At 41.3% G+C, this 14,734-nt stretch overlaps 1 protein-coding gene across 1 annotated transcript in view; it reads right to left on the reverse strand.

The window, feature by feature from the left end:
• Positions 1-7,777, reverse strand: part of LOC124114139 (protein lifeguard 2-like) — a 35,721-nt gene extending 27,944 nt beyond the window's left edge. Inside the window, exon 1 of the mRNA XM_046474706.2 lies at positions 7,666-7,777. The gene's annotated coding sequence lies outside the window, so the exon portion shown is untranslated. The remainder of the gene's footprint in view (positions 1-7,665) is intronic.
• Positions 7,778-14,734: the final 6,957 nt, after the last annotated feature.

The following is a 14,734-nucleotide window of genomic DNA, read 5'->3' on the forward strand; positions in this document are numbered from 1 at the left end:
AGTAGATCTTTGGTAACAGCACAGACTTTTGACATTAACAGCACAGACACTTTTCAGTGACAGCAAAGACATTTTAGGATTTTTTTACCAAGATGACACAAATAATGAACAATTATTCAATTTGCTTTAGCCCTACTGTTGTACATAATTAAGAAATGTAACATATTTAGCAACTTTAAATGAAAGTAATTTTACATGATCACTTCAAACACCGTGTCTATGCGTGAGGGAAAGAGAGAAGTGGAGGTGTGTGCTGACAGAATGGAGTGTATGAGTGGGGGAAAGAGAGAAGTGGAGGTGTGTGCTGACAGAATGAAGTGTATGAGTGGGGGAAAGAGAGAAGTGGAGGTGTGTGCTGACAGAATGGAGTGTATGAGTGGGGGAAAGAGAGAAGTGGAGGTGTGTGCTGACAGAATGGAGTGTATGAGTGGGGGAAAGAGAGAAGTGGAGGTGTGTGCTGACAGAATGGAGTGTATGAGTGGGGGGAAAGAGAGAAGTGGAGGTGTGTGCTGACAGAATGGAGTGTATGAGTGGGGGGAAAGAGAGAAGTGGAGGTGTGTGCTGACAGAATGGAGTGTATGAGTCGGGAAAAGAGAGAAGTGGAGGTGTGTGCTGACAGAATGGAGTGTATGAGTCGGGAAAAGAGAGAATTGGAGGTGTGTGCTGACAGAATGGAGTGTATGAGTGGGGGGAAAGAGAGAAGTGGAGGTGTGTGCTGACAGAATGGAGTGTATGAGTGGGGGGAAAGAGAGAAGTGGAGGTGTGTGCTGACAGAATGGAGTGTATGAGTGGGGAAAAGAGAGAATTGGAGGTGTGTGCTGACAGAATGGAGTGTATGAGTGGGGGAAAGAGAGAAGTGGAGGTGTGTGCTGACAGAATGGAGAGTCGGAGTGGGGGAAAGAGAGAAGTGGAGGTGTGTGCTGACAGAATGGAGTGTATGAGTGGGGGAAAGAGAGAAGCGGGGGTGTGTGCTGACAGAATGGAGTGTATGAGTGTTGGAAAGAGAGAAGTGGAGGTGTGTGCTGACAGAATGGAGCATATGAGTAGGGAAAAGAGAGAAGTGGAGGTGTGTGCTGACAGAATGGAGTGTATGAGTGGGGGAAAGAGAGAAGTGGAGGTGTGTGCTGACAGAATGGAGTGTATGAGTGGGGGAAAGAGAGAAGTGGAGGTGTGTGCTGACAGAATGGAGTGTATGAGTGTTGAAAAGAGAGAAGTGGAGGTGTGTGCTGACAGAATGGAGTGTATGAGTGTTGGAAAGAGAGAAGTGGAGGTGTGTGCTGACAGAATGGAGCATATGAGTAGGGAAAAGAGAGAAGTGGAGGTGTGTGCTGACAGAATGGAGTGTATGAGTGGGGGAAAGAGAGAAGTGGAGGTGTGTGCTGACAGAATGGAGTGTATGAGTGGGGGGAAAGAGAGAAGTGGAGGTGTGTGCTGACAGAATGGAGTGTATGAGTGGGGGGAAAGAGAGAAGTGGAGGTGTGTGCTGACAGAATGGAGTGTATGAGTCGGGAAAAGAGAGGAGTGGAGGTGTGTGCTGACAGAATGGAGTGTATGAGTCGGGAAAAGAGAGAATTGGAGGTGTGTGCTGACAGAATGGAGTGTATGAGTGGGGGGAAAGAGAGAAGTGGAGGTGTGTGCTGACAGAATGGAGTGTATGAGTGGGGGGAAAGAGAGAAGTGGAGGTGTGTGCTGACAGAATGGAGTGTATGAGTCGGGAAAAGAGAGAATTGGAGGTGTGTGCTGACAGAATGGAGTGTATGAGTGGGGGAAAGAGAGAAGTGGAGGTGTGTGCTGACAGAATGGAGAGTCGGAGTGGGGGAAAGAGAGAAGTGGAGGTGTGTGCTGACAGAATGGAGTGTATGAGTGGGGGAAAGAGAGAAGCGGGGGTGTGTGCTGACAGAATGGAGTGTATGAGTGTTGGAAAGAGAGAAGTGGAGGTGTGTGCTGACAGAATGGAGCATATGAGTAGGGAAAAGAGAGAAGTGGAGGTGTGTGCTGACAGAATGGAGTGTATGAGTGGGGGAAAGAGAGAAGTGGAGGTGTGTGCTGACAGAATGGAGCGTATGAGTGGGGGAAAGAGAGAAGTGGAGGTGTGTGCTGACAGAATGGAGTGTATGAGTGTTGGAAAGAGAGAAGTGGAGGTGTGTGCTGACAGAATGGAGCATATGAGTAGGGAAAAGAGAGAAGTGGAGGTGTGTGCTGACAGAATGGAGTGTATGAGTGTTGGAAAGAGAGAAGTGGAGGTGTGTGCTGACAGAATGGAGTGTATGAGTGTTGGAAAGAGAGAAGTGGAGGTGTGTGCTGACAGAATGGAGCATATGAGTAGGGAAAAGAGAGAAGTGGAGGTGTGTGCTGACAGAATGGAGTGTATGAGTGGGGGAAAGAGAGAAGCGGGGGTGTGTGCTGACAGAATGGAGTGTATGAGTGTTGGAAAGAGAGAAGTGGAGGTGTGTGCTGACAGAATGGAGCATATGAGTAGGGAAAAGAGAGAAGTGGAGGTGTGTGCTGACAGAATGGAGTGTATGAGCGGGGGAAAGAGAGAAGTGGAGGTGTGTGCTGACAGAATGGAGTGTATGAGTGGGGGAAAGAGAGAAGTGGAGGTGTGTGCTGACAGAATGGAGTGTATGAGTGTTGGAAAGAGAGAAGTGGAGGTGTGTGCTGACAGAATGGAGCATATGAGTAGGGAAAAGAGAGAAGTGGAGGTGTGTGCTGACAGAATGGAGTGTATGAGTGTTGGAAAGAGAGAAGTGGAGGTGTGTGCTGACAGAATGGAGTGTATGAGTGTTGGAAAGAGAGAAGTGGAGGTGTGTGCTGACAGAATGGAGCATATGAGTAGGGAAAAGAGAGAAGTGGAGGTGTGTGCTGACAGAATGGAGTGTATGAGTGGGGGAAAGAGAGAAGCGGGGGGGTGTGCTGACAGAATGGAGTGTATGAGTGTTGGAAAGAGAGAAGTGGAGGTGTGTGCTGACAGAATGGAGCATATGAGTAGGGAAAAGAGAGAAGTGGAGGTGTGTGCTGACAGAATGGAGTGTATGAGTGGGGGAAAGAGAGAAGTGGAGGTGTGTGCTGACAGAATAGAGTGTATGAGTAGGGAAAAGAGAGAAGTGGAGGTGTGTGCTGACAGAATGGAGTGTATGAGTGGGGGAAAGAGAGAAGTGGAGGTGTGTGCTGACAGAATGGAGTGTATGAGTGGGGGAAAGAGAGAAGTAGAGGTGTGTGCTGACAGAATGGAGTGTATGAGTGGGGGAAAGAGAGAAGTGGAGGTGTGTGCTGACAGAATGGAGTGTATGAGTGGGGGAAAGAGAGAAGTAGAGGTGTGTGCTGACAGAATGGAGTGTATGAGTGGGGGAAAGAGAGAAGCGGGCGGGTGTGCTGACAGAATGGAGTGTATGAGTGGGGGAAAGAGAGAAGTGGAGGTGTGTGCTGACAGAATGGAGTGTATGAGTGGGGGAAAGAGAGAAGTGGAGGTGTGTGCTGACAGAATGGAGTGTATGAGTCGGGAAAAGAGAGAAGTGGAGGTGTGTGCTGACAATTCATGGCAAACAATAACCTGTGTTTATACAGTGATCGCTCGCTATTGCGCTCTTCGATAAAGCGCTACTTCGGTTATTACGCGCGGTAACGCATGGCTCCCAAAATTTATGTACACTTTTAATACTGAGAGTTTTACACAGACATGATTGTATTGTTGTTCGTTGTTTATTTGCACATAACGCTTCTCATTGCATAATCAACGGTTTATCGCTGAATGGAGTTCTAATAATCTGTTTGAAAATATCCGCGGCAAGTCCCGGAAATACGATTGTTCAACTAGTTAACTTTTCACACTATACATCCTTTGATCTTAGAAGCGCATGCATGCAATAAAAGAGAACCACAAGTGAAGTTTATATTCTTAATTAGTGGGCAATCCAATTTAAGGCTAAACTGTCACACAAATGTAGTTGCTGTCACAACACGGCGGTCATTCATTTCGTAATCGCGCTTTCGTAACATCGCCTGTTTTTTCCCCGTAGTTATAACAAGCGATTTCATTGGATTAAAATTGGTTTCTAATGACGCTTTCTTGCCGAAATCTGCTACAAGTTTCGTGATTGGTCAATTTTGAGCACGTGACCTCAGGCAGCCAATCAAGCTTTGATACAAAGCTCGTGTTTGATAAATTTCAGAAGTTAGCGAAAGATTTTTTGTTAAATCGTGTTATTCTGAACGTTTTAAGCAGGAAATCACGATATATATTAAAAATATGGAACTTCGCGAATGTATCGTGCTAGGTTACGAGCTGTGACAAAGATTTTTCATGCATATATTTTTGCATTAAACGTTGTGTCCGAGCCGAGAATTCAAGGCGACGAAAGCCGAGATGTCATTTGACTTACATTACACGCGGTCGCACAAAACGATGGAAATAATAACTTAGATGTAAGTTTGATTACTTTTAGATATATTTTTGTTGATTTTATTTATCACTTTGTATAATATATTTAAAGATTTGCTTAAAATAGTCTATATTTTGCTCTTTGACATGTTCGATGCGGACCCGTTGTCGAAATGTGTGTCCGAGAATTTTATTTTCAATAACATCGCGGGAAATAGTGAATAATTTTTTAATTTATTGATAAAAAATGATAAATTAGAATGGAATACGTATTTCAGACATTGTGAAATATGACAGATTTAATAAATGAATGATATTACAGGTAGATCTAGGTCCATAAAAATATATACTATTTTGACGTGACGTGAGATAAACACATAGGCCTATTGATGATTTGAGATTTGCCGAGCGCGCTCCCCCGCCTCGGCTTCGGTTAAACGGCTCATCGTCTATAACGCCCACCAATTATTTGGACCCCATTGGTAGCGCAATAGCGAGCGATCACTGTATGTGCACATGAATGAGGTCAAGAATGATTTACTGAATGTTATCACATAATGCTATCATTTGGTAAAAGTGCAAATGTGTTACCAGACTTTGTCTGTGCTGTTACTGTTGAAGTTTTGAAAGTTGACTATTCTCGTTTCCTTACAGCTTTTTGCTTGGAATAAGCAACAATAACCTCAAAAAGTGCCATTAAGGTTGTTGGTAGAGTTTCTGATCAAGTTCTATTTTTGAGATGAGCAATTCCACATAAGATTGGTTTAAGAATTTTTGCTTGTCTGTGCTGTTACCAAACCTCACATTTTTATCTAATTAATGTCACATACGAAATACACCTAACACTTTGATATGCACATTCATTGAGTTTCCCTTTTTTTGACTACCTTTACTTCTGAAACACAGAACAAAGAAATAGTTATTATAATTTTGGCAATTACAAAATATTTTGTCTTTCCTGTTACCGTGTTGTCTGTCCTGTTACCATGAATGTCTTTCCTGTCACCAGGTTTCTGCCATCTCAAAAGCTATAATTGGTTCAACTCTGCTGACAAAAATATATATAATTAAAAAAATGAGTGTAATAACTATTATTACCTTATAGAATAATGGTAGTTCCTTTTCAGTGTAAGCAGTAGACAAGTTTATCGTACATCTTTTTGCAAATAATTCCATTGTATGCATATATTTACAGTCTAATAATTTAGTAAAGCCAATAAATGAAATTTTAAAGCTGTTGGTATTTGAACTATGCCAAAATGCAACAACCATATCATAAATTTAATTCATTTTAGATTTATGTTCGGTGACAAAAACTGAATTTTATGCACGGTAACAGCACAGACATTTGGTACAGAGATACCAAAAATAGTTTTCTGCAAAAAGGAAAATAAGACATATTAAGCCTGCATACTTTACACTTGTATTCAGTTTTTGTTGTGTTGTTTATCTGCTCAACAAAAACATTTCAAAAATGAATTCTGATTTGTTGATTTTTCATAGGCCAAAATGTTACTTTTTCAGAGAATGACCCATATATCGTTTCAGGATATTATAACCCGTGTTCGGTTCTCAACTGATCACTTAAATTGTTTCAGGTGTTTCATATAGGTGAAAAGTCTCAAAGGTCAGCTGAGAAAGCCCACGTGACAACTATTTTCATAACGTCCACGGTTCCTAAAAAATCCATTGAGCTAGATAACAATGAGCAATTAATCGATGTATTATCGGTTAACCCTTTGAACAAAGTATGTTGTTTTTACATCGGCACTTCACGCCATAATATGAGTGTATTCCCTTTGTTTTAGAAAACCTAGACATGTAAACTCTCACTTTTGACATATCCACCGTGCAAGATGACAGTGATTAATCAATCAATGTATTTTCTGTTTATCCTTTGCTGACTACGAACGATCCACTGATTTACAAAAAAAAGTAAATCAACTGATCATTCATCTCTTGCTGGGCTGCCACGTGCATATTACATAACACACATTTCACCTCACTTCAAACCTGGATTTAGATTGAATAATTACCGCAGACACAATAAATGCCAAATGGGAAGCTTCCTCAGGTATTCGGAGTGGTGCAACCACTAATTGTACCTGTAATAAATTCATTAACTGAGCATCAAGTGAATGAAGACAAATACACAAGTGTAGGGTTATACCAGAAAACGTGGATGACAACAAGGAAGTAGTAATCGTATTATCGACACAATCCGAAATCCGAAAATGCTTTCACTGCATTGATACTTTTTTTAAAACTATAACAATCAGGGTTTTTTCCAAATGACGACAACCGATGAGCTCCGCCGTTCTTTTTGTCTGTTTGTTTAGGCTGAAGAAATTAATTAACATGCGCCCTTTGTCGAAATCTTTATAGATCACGGTTAACCAATCAGTGTTCAAAAATGGGTAAAACAAATATTGCCTCCAAGTTTATTTTGCTGTCCTTGCAGATGGTAGCCCAGTCTCTTGTCATGCTCAGTTGCGTTGCGTATCATCCGGGTACTCACGAAAAAAAACAATAACAAAGGCAACGACCAGTCACAGGGAATAGCTTTAGATCAGTGCCCCTTTAAGGATATTATAACTCGCCGACCTGTGGTTATCCCTGACGTAATTTAGAGGATGTGCTGAATCTCATAAATATCCTTCGTCAAGTCAAGCATCCAGAGTGAGTCATTTGAGTTTTTACGCCGCGTTTCGCAATATTCAAGCAATATCGCTGCAGGGGATACCAGAAATGGGATTCACACATTGTACCCATACTGAGAATTGCACCTGGGTCTTTCAGCATGACGAGCGAACTTACGCTTTAACCACTTGGCAACCCCACCGCCCCTCAAATTTCCTAAGATTGTCATTCATTAAAATAGTAATTACACAAACAGACACTGATCTTAGTGCAATGTGACAAATTCTGTTTAAGTAAGTGATTATTTTAACCTGGGATAAACACGGCCACTATATAGTCCGTTAGCCCGAAACTAGTAAAAATCCAGATTGACTATAGTTGTTTTCTGAATAAAAACTAGTTACTGCTAGCATTGATTTGACTAACTGTGTCTATCACAGTTTTAACAAATCACTAAAACAGTTGCATTCACCATTGTTGAACCGAAAATACGACTAGGCCCATATCATAATCATGTCTGCAGCACTCTGAATCAGAGTCTGATGGCGGATGGCGGTGACAGATCGGATAAGATGAGACAGAAAGTATGCCTACAGTCGACACGTTGTAAATATTATACGCTGATGTTGCAGTCTCTTTCATCTTACCTGTGCGGTGTTAGACTATCCAAAATATGGTTAAGAGGCGATATCTTTCAGCTGAAATCCAAGCAACGCCCGTTGCCTATTACGCAAAGTAGTAAACACGGAAGTGCGTAGTGTTGAGAATTGACCAATCAAATTCATTCTTACTTTCGCAATACATTCAACGCGTCACGATGACAGTAACCGAGAGCGGGTTTTACAAAAGACATGATAAGAGACATGCGTGAACAGTGTTCACTATAAATTGCGCAATTTAACATATAATATATGTTTATTGTATACTGTCCATACACCTGGATAGCATGTGTTACAATCGTACCCAATCATTGTTCAATTGTAACACAAAAGGGTCAAATGTAACAAACTGTTTAATATTGATAATACTCTAAAATAGAACTATGAAACTGATTAACTTTGTTCGGAGAATCCTTGTTTTGATGTACACTCTCCATGACAATACTTGCATGAAGAACATTGTACCCATTCTTCACCTGGACGACTATTTGAAAACTTTTGGTAACAAAGTGCTTCTTCCTTTGTTTAATCGCCAGACGTTTTAGTTTTAGTTTTAGTTTTGTTTTCTTCTTTTCTTTTGCCTTCAGTTTCTTTTCTAACAAGATCCGTTTGACAGTCGTGTCAGTAAGAAATTGGGATTTCTTTCTTTTTCGTCCTCCCTTTTGTTGTTTACGGGGCTTTGCCTTCGGGAATGGTTTAACAGTTTCTGGCGAGAATTGAACTGGACCTAAAGTCCTCGGGACAGAACCATTTGGGTGAGGTGAATGGGGTTTAAACGTCGCGCTCAAGATTATTGCACTTTATGTGTATACGGACTTGTTTGTACTAGACTGGAATGGTTTAACAGTTTCTGGCGAGAATTGAATTGAAACTAAAGTCCTCGGGAAGGATCATTCGGGTGAGGTGAGGTGAATGAGGTTTAACGTCGCGTTCAAGATTATTGTACTTTATATGTATATGGGTAGGTTTCTCGGCAGGGTAAAGCCAACGGATAAAAACGATATCCGTTGGGGTCATATGCGGATAGAGATGCAAATATCAAAGGTCAAGTAGGGACTACTTTCACTGTTTATAAACAAACATGGCGTCGCCCTCGTCATTTGGCGATCGAGTCAGAATTAACCATCGGGAATCTGGATAAACTACAGAGATAATTGCTTTCATTATCAAAAGAACAGTCTAATATACTGAAAATCAGTGTCTAACTGTGACGTAGCTAAGGCATTTTATAAGTTTTGGCAACTTTGAAGATATAAATTTCGACACAATTTTGCGAGGCCACGAGACCTAGCCAAGTGGGATCAGTAGCCATATCTGTGCTTGTAGTCCTCTGCGGCTTGAACCTTTCTCCACAAATTAAAATAGTTGGATTTGGCCGAAATATGTTTAAATTGTTACCTTGTTTCGTTTTGTCGCTGTGTGTACATCTGACTACACTTCTTAACGTTATGACAGGACAGACTGTCAACGTCTGACCGTGGCTGTGACGTCTCATAGACTAGGATTAGAGTAGCTTCCCTTTGACAAAGGGCAGTTACTCCAGCAGACCGATGGATTGCCGCGAAAGGCAATTAAAAACACCCATTGCGTATATGTTGCTTCGCCACTGTATAAGAAAGAGATTTCAGTTGGAACTATATTGGCTAAATATTAATGCGCGCATTCCAGGAAAACTTGCAATGTTTCGGTATTGTTTGTGAGAGAGGGAAAGCGATTTTGAAGCACAGAATTAAAGAATGACATTATATGATAAAGAGGTTATCACGCTTGTGTGTTTGGGGATGGTAAATATCCTGCATTAGGAATAAACACTATGTATTTAGCTCGCCAAGGTGGTCATAAGCAGGACTATATTGCTTTCACGTTTTGTCCGGGGCATATTGTTGAACAACGTATTGAATACCATCACAATGCGAGGTGCTAATTCTACGTTATCAGTGTAGATTATCATTAACAGCTTACTGTGGGTGACATTTTATCATATATTTTAGAAATCGTTCATTGATCGATGAACCAGCTGTGTTAAACTAAGCGTCTGAAAAATAACCAGTCATGCATGTATGATACGACATGTTAATAATGAGGTGTATGTTTCAATGTCGCCATTCCATTCTAATTCCATTGCATTTTAAAAAAAGCAACATAGGAAGTGTCCGACTTCTGCTTCTCCGCTGTCTGGGTACTGCCGACTGTGTCCGAGTACTACCGACGCTGTCGTCAAGCTAACGGTGTCCAGGCATTCGTGACCAACTCGTGTTATTCCGGGACAAGACGAATCTTCTTGCAGGTTACGGAAAGAGGCGAGTGGTGAAGAATGGATATCCAGGCATTCGTGACCAACTCGTTGTATTCCGGGACAAGAGGAATCTTCTCATTCGTCAACACTCGCCCCTTCCCGTAACCTGCAAGAAGATTCGGCTTGTCCCGGAATAACACGAGTTGGTCACGAATGGAATCTTCTTGCAGGTTACGGAAAGGGGCGAGTGGTGACGAATGGGTATCCAAGTTCAGACTGAGCAAGATGTTCTTTGCCTGTTGGACAATCTTCAAAACAACCAGCAGTTGTCTCCCTTTGTATCATCAATTTTCCGTTTAAATCTGACGATACGTTCGTGTGTTGTATATTGCAATGATTGTAATGTGTCCGGGCATATTGTTCCGTCCATGTTTCATCCGTGTCACAGATCTATAGCATGGGGCAGTTCCACAATTTCTACTTCAAAATATGGCGCAAGTTTCCATTTAAAAAAGTTTCATCACACAACTAGCAGTATACGTCCGGTGCAAGAAACAACAACATTATGGTACTTATTGAGGTGTTTTACTTACCTGCATACAATTAGGATTTTGTTCACTGCTTCTTACGTTGGGGCAACTGTTTCATTAAAGCTGGGTGTCCTTGGTGGGAAGTCTTAGGGAAGTAAATCTACATTGCCTATCATTTGCTATAGCGTTTCTTCCCAGAGTAATTTCCCTTGTTACAAATGCCCCAAAAGTTCCTCGCCGAGTTACCCCGATCGCTGAGGTCTCTGTACTATCGCTCTCTCGTGACCAACTCGTGTTTTTCCGGGACAAGCTTCTTGCAGGTTACGGAAAGGGGCGAGTGGTGACGAATGTATTATCGCTGCCACCAGTCTCCGCACAGTGATAGATGACCACAACCATGCTTGGAGTTGAACTCGCAACCGAATAACCGTTATGTTTGCAAACAAGTGACGACTGAAAACATTTACCCCTGCTAAATTACTTTCTTTGTTTTACAATTTTCCAGCGCGTGACTCCTTCGATACACCCTCGGTAACATTGCTGCCTCCAGTGTGAGCGCGGCCATTACAAGAATCTTGAAATTTGCCCTCTAACCCAAATGTAGTAACGTTTATGTTTTATGTCTTTGTGAATGCCAATACCGTTATTTTTTAAAAGGTTTACGACTGACCATATTTTCCAGATGAATTAACCTTTTTTTTGTTTGATCGGATTGGTTCGAGATTGCAGACGAACGGAAAATCAACCAACTTCTGCCCTACATGCTCACACCAATTACATGATAGTTGCAAATTGACAAAGAAAAGAATTTAGCAGGGGTAAGAGTATTCGGCGTCACGGCAGTCATCACTTGTGTGTAAACATAACGGTCAGTTGGTTCCGAGTTCAACTCCAAGCATGCTTGTAGCCACCTATCACAGTGGGGATCTCTAACTGGTGGCAACGATAGTAATAGGATGGTCCGCTAACGGGATATCGCTGTGGGGAGCTTGAAATGTCCCGTGTTACATTTGGCCCCTGACTCCCCTTATATTACCACTCGGCGCTGTCAATACATGTAATAATTATAATCCACTGGTATCAATATGTATTCCATAAGAGTGACATCTTAAAATCGAATTTATAAAATTATATAGAGATTATTATACGAGCATGCGTGTCATACAGATTTTACGAAACAAGTGTCAGAATTCTTGTATTTCCCGAGAAGGTAATATACATGAATTCTTACAACAGTTTCGTAAAATCTGTATGACACGCACGCGAGTGTAATAATTTCTTTTATTATACACTTCAGTGTGAAAGACTGAGTTTTCCGAAGTTGAGAAAAGTGATATTTTCATTGCAGTGAAGACAACACTTGTTATTTCACTGCAGTGGTACCCTTGAAGATCCGGGATAGAATTGGTCGATCTTCCGCAACCTATGCTTATCCTACGAGGCGACTAACGGGATCGGGTGGTCAGGCTCGCTGACTTGGTTGATGCATGTCATCGTATCCCAATTGCGTGGATCAATGCTCATGATGTCAATCACTGGATTGTCTGGTCCAGACTGGATTATTTACAGACCGCCGTCATATAGCTGGGATCTTGCTGAGTGCGGCGTTAAACAACAAACAAAACAAAACAAAAAATCACTGCAGTGAACATAACACTTGATATTTCATTGCTGTGAACATAACACACAACACAATAGTGACCTCCCGTCAAATTGTCTCCCTTTGTCTGGCTCGTAGAAAAAACCTGTTGACTTTCTTTTTACGTTAGTTAGACATTGACAAGGCAAAATAATGACACATGGTCAATTACGGAGTAAATATCGCTTCATGTCGTTTGTTATTACTTAAAAATGTTTTTTTATAAACTGTCATTTTCTCATTTAACTCGTCAGTCGAGGCTGTTGTTTCGCAAAGAGCCATTTTGTTAACTTGACCAGCGTGTATTCTTTCGCTTCCAACAGCGGTCTCCTAGTTTTCAAGAATATATTTTGTTAAAGTTGATTTTGTATATAATCATATCTAAATGTATGATATGGACATAAATATTTGTTGATACTTTTGTTTATATTGTTTAAGATTTTGCAAATACGAAACTAATTTTTAAGTCGCAAATACAAAGAGGGGTCAACCGTCCCTGTGTGTTGGGTTGGGAGATTTTACGTTTCAAGGTTTTACATTTTTAATGAAATGATTTAATTTTCCTATAGACCCCTACAGAAAAAGTATGTAATAAATAGGATATTGCATATGTCTCGAGAAAATATCTCCTTCCCCCCGTCACTCGACGAGAGAAACATGATATTTCACTCCACACATGAAATATCCTCCATTTATATTACCCATTATTGCTTAATCCATTGATCACGACCGCCGTCTTACATCACCACAATATTGTCGGAATAAACACTAAAAAGTAATTGAATAAAGGTTATTAACATATCTGCATGTTATGTATTACTACAGGTACTAGTTATAGTTACATACATGTAAATGCCATACCAAGTATTAGGTCATATATACAGGGTCGTTGCTAAGTTTTATTAAAATGTTAGCAAACATGTTGCAATGCCTTTTTTTAACACTTATAACGCTTATCAAACACTTATAGCGCTTATCTGACACAGACTAAACGCATACAAGCCCATACAGGATATCTAAAGAGATCAAGGATATCTCATGGCAGAAATCACTACAATGACACTGCAGCACAGTGCTCTACAGACAAGTGGTTGGTTGGTTGGTTGTTTAACGCCGCACTCAGCAATATTCAAGCTATATGACGACGGTCTGTAAAAAATCGAGTCTGGACCAGACAATCCAGTGATTAATATCATGAGCATCGATCCACACAATTGAGATCGATGACATGCATCAACCAAGTCAGCGAGGCTGACCACCCGATCCTGTTAGTCGCCTTTTACGATAAGCATAGTCGCCTTTTACGGCAAGTATGGGTTGCTGAAGACCTATTCTACCCGGATCTTCACGGGTCTACAGACAAGTGCACCATCATTGGGTACCATTACGCCTCTACAGACAAGTGCAGCATCATTGGGTACCATTACGCCTCTACAGACAAGTGCAGCATCATTGGGTACCATTACGCCTCTACAGACAAGTGCAGCATCATTGGGTACCATTACGCCTCTACAGACAAGTGCAGCATCATTGGTTACCATTACGCCTCTACAGACAAGTGCAGCATCATTGGGTACCATTACGCCTCTACAGACAAGTGAAGCATCATTGGTTACCATTACGCCTCTACAGACAAGTGCAGCATCATTGGGTACCATTACGCCTCTACAGACAAGTGCAGCATCATTGGGTACCATTACGCCTATACAGACAAGTGAAGCATCATTGGTTACCATTACGCCTCTACAGACAAGTGCAGCATCATTGGGTACCATTACGCCTCTACAGACAAGTGCAACATCATTGGGTACCATTACGCCTCTACAGACAAGTGCAGCATCATTGGGTACCATTACGCCTCTACAGACAAGTGCAGCATCATTGGGTACCATTACGTCTCTACAGACAAGTGCAGCATCATTGGTTACCATTACGCCTCTACAGACAAGTGCAGCATCATTGGGTACCATTACGCCACAATCAAAAGACATGACTATTCTCTTTGTCATTATAGCTTTTTAGCTGTTTTTATACACCCAAGACACTGTTTATTACGGTTTACAAAAAGAAAGACTTGGCAGAATGATTTCGGATGATAAATAGAATCTCCCCCTCGTTTCTTCGAATATGTCAAGAATCCTCGATAATTGGGAAAATATCCTCGGCAAGCCTCGCGGGTATTTTTAAATGTTATCAACTCGTCTTGAAATAGTTGATCTCGGAAGACACTAGATTCTCTATTTATTTACTGTTATGTTATGGACACGTTGACCTATACATTACCGGTACTTCCCAGTCCCGGGACTAATTACGTCAATAGCACTTTTTCATTTAAAATGTTATCCGAAATTAAGCCCTGGGCCTAATTTCGGAAGCTGACGCTATCTTACCTGAATAGGGGACACCCTTTGCTGAAAAAATCAGAAACTATTATTACAGAAACTTAAAAAATATAAAACATGAATTTTAACTTTGAAAATTGAATCCACATTAGGATTTGCTTCGTGAAGTGCATCGCCACGTATCAACTTTCGAAGGGAGTAGGTTATTAAACATAAATATTAGGGCTGGGACGGGTAACTCAGGTACCTGGGTCGGGTGGGTACTGAGAAGGACCCGGGTACCTCAGGACTACCCGGACCCGTGGTTATA

This window comes from Haliotis rufescens, unplaced genomic scaffold (genome assembly GCF_023055435.1).
Source record: "Haliotis rufescens isolate VD_foot unplaced genomic scaffold, xgHalRufe1.0.p SCAF_4, whole genome shotgun sequence".
NCBI lineage: Eukaryota > Metazoa > Mollusca > Gastropoda > Lepetellida > Haliotidae > Haliotis > Haliotis rufescens.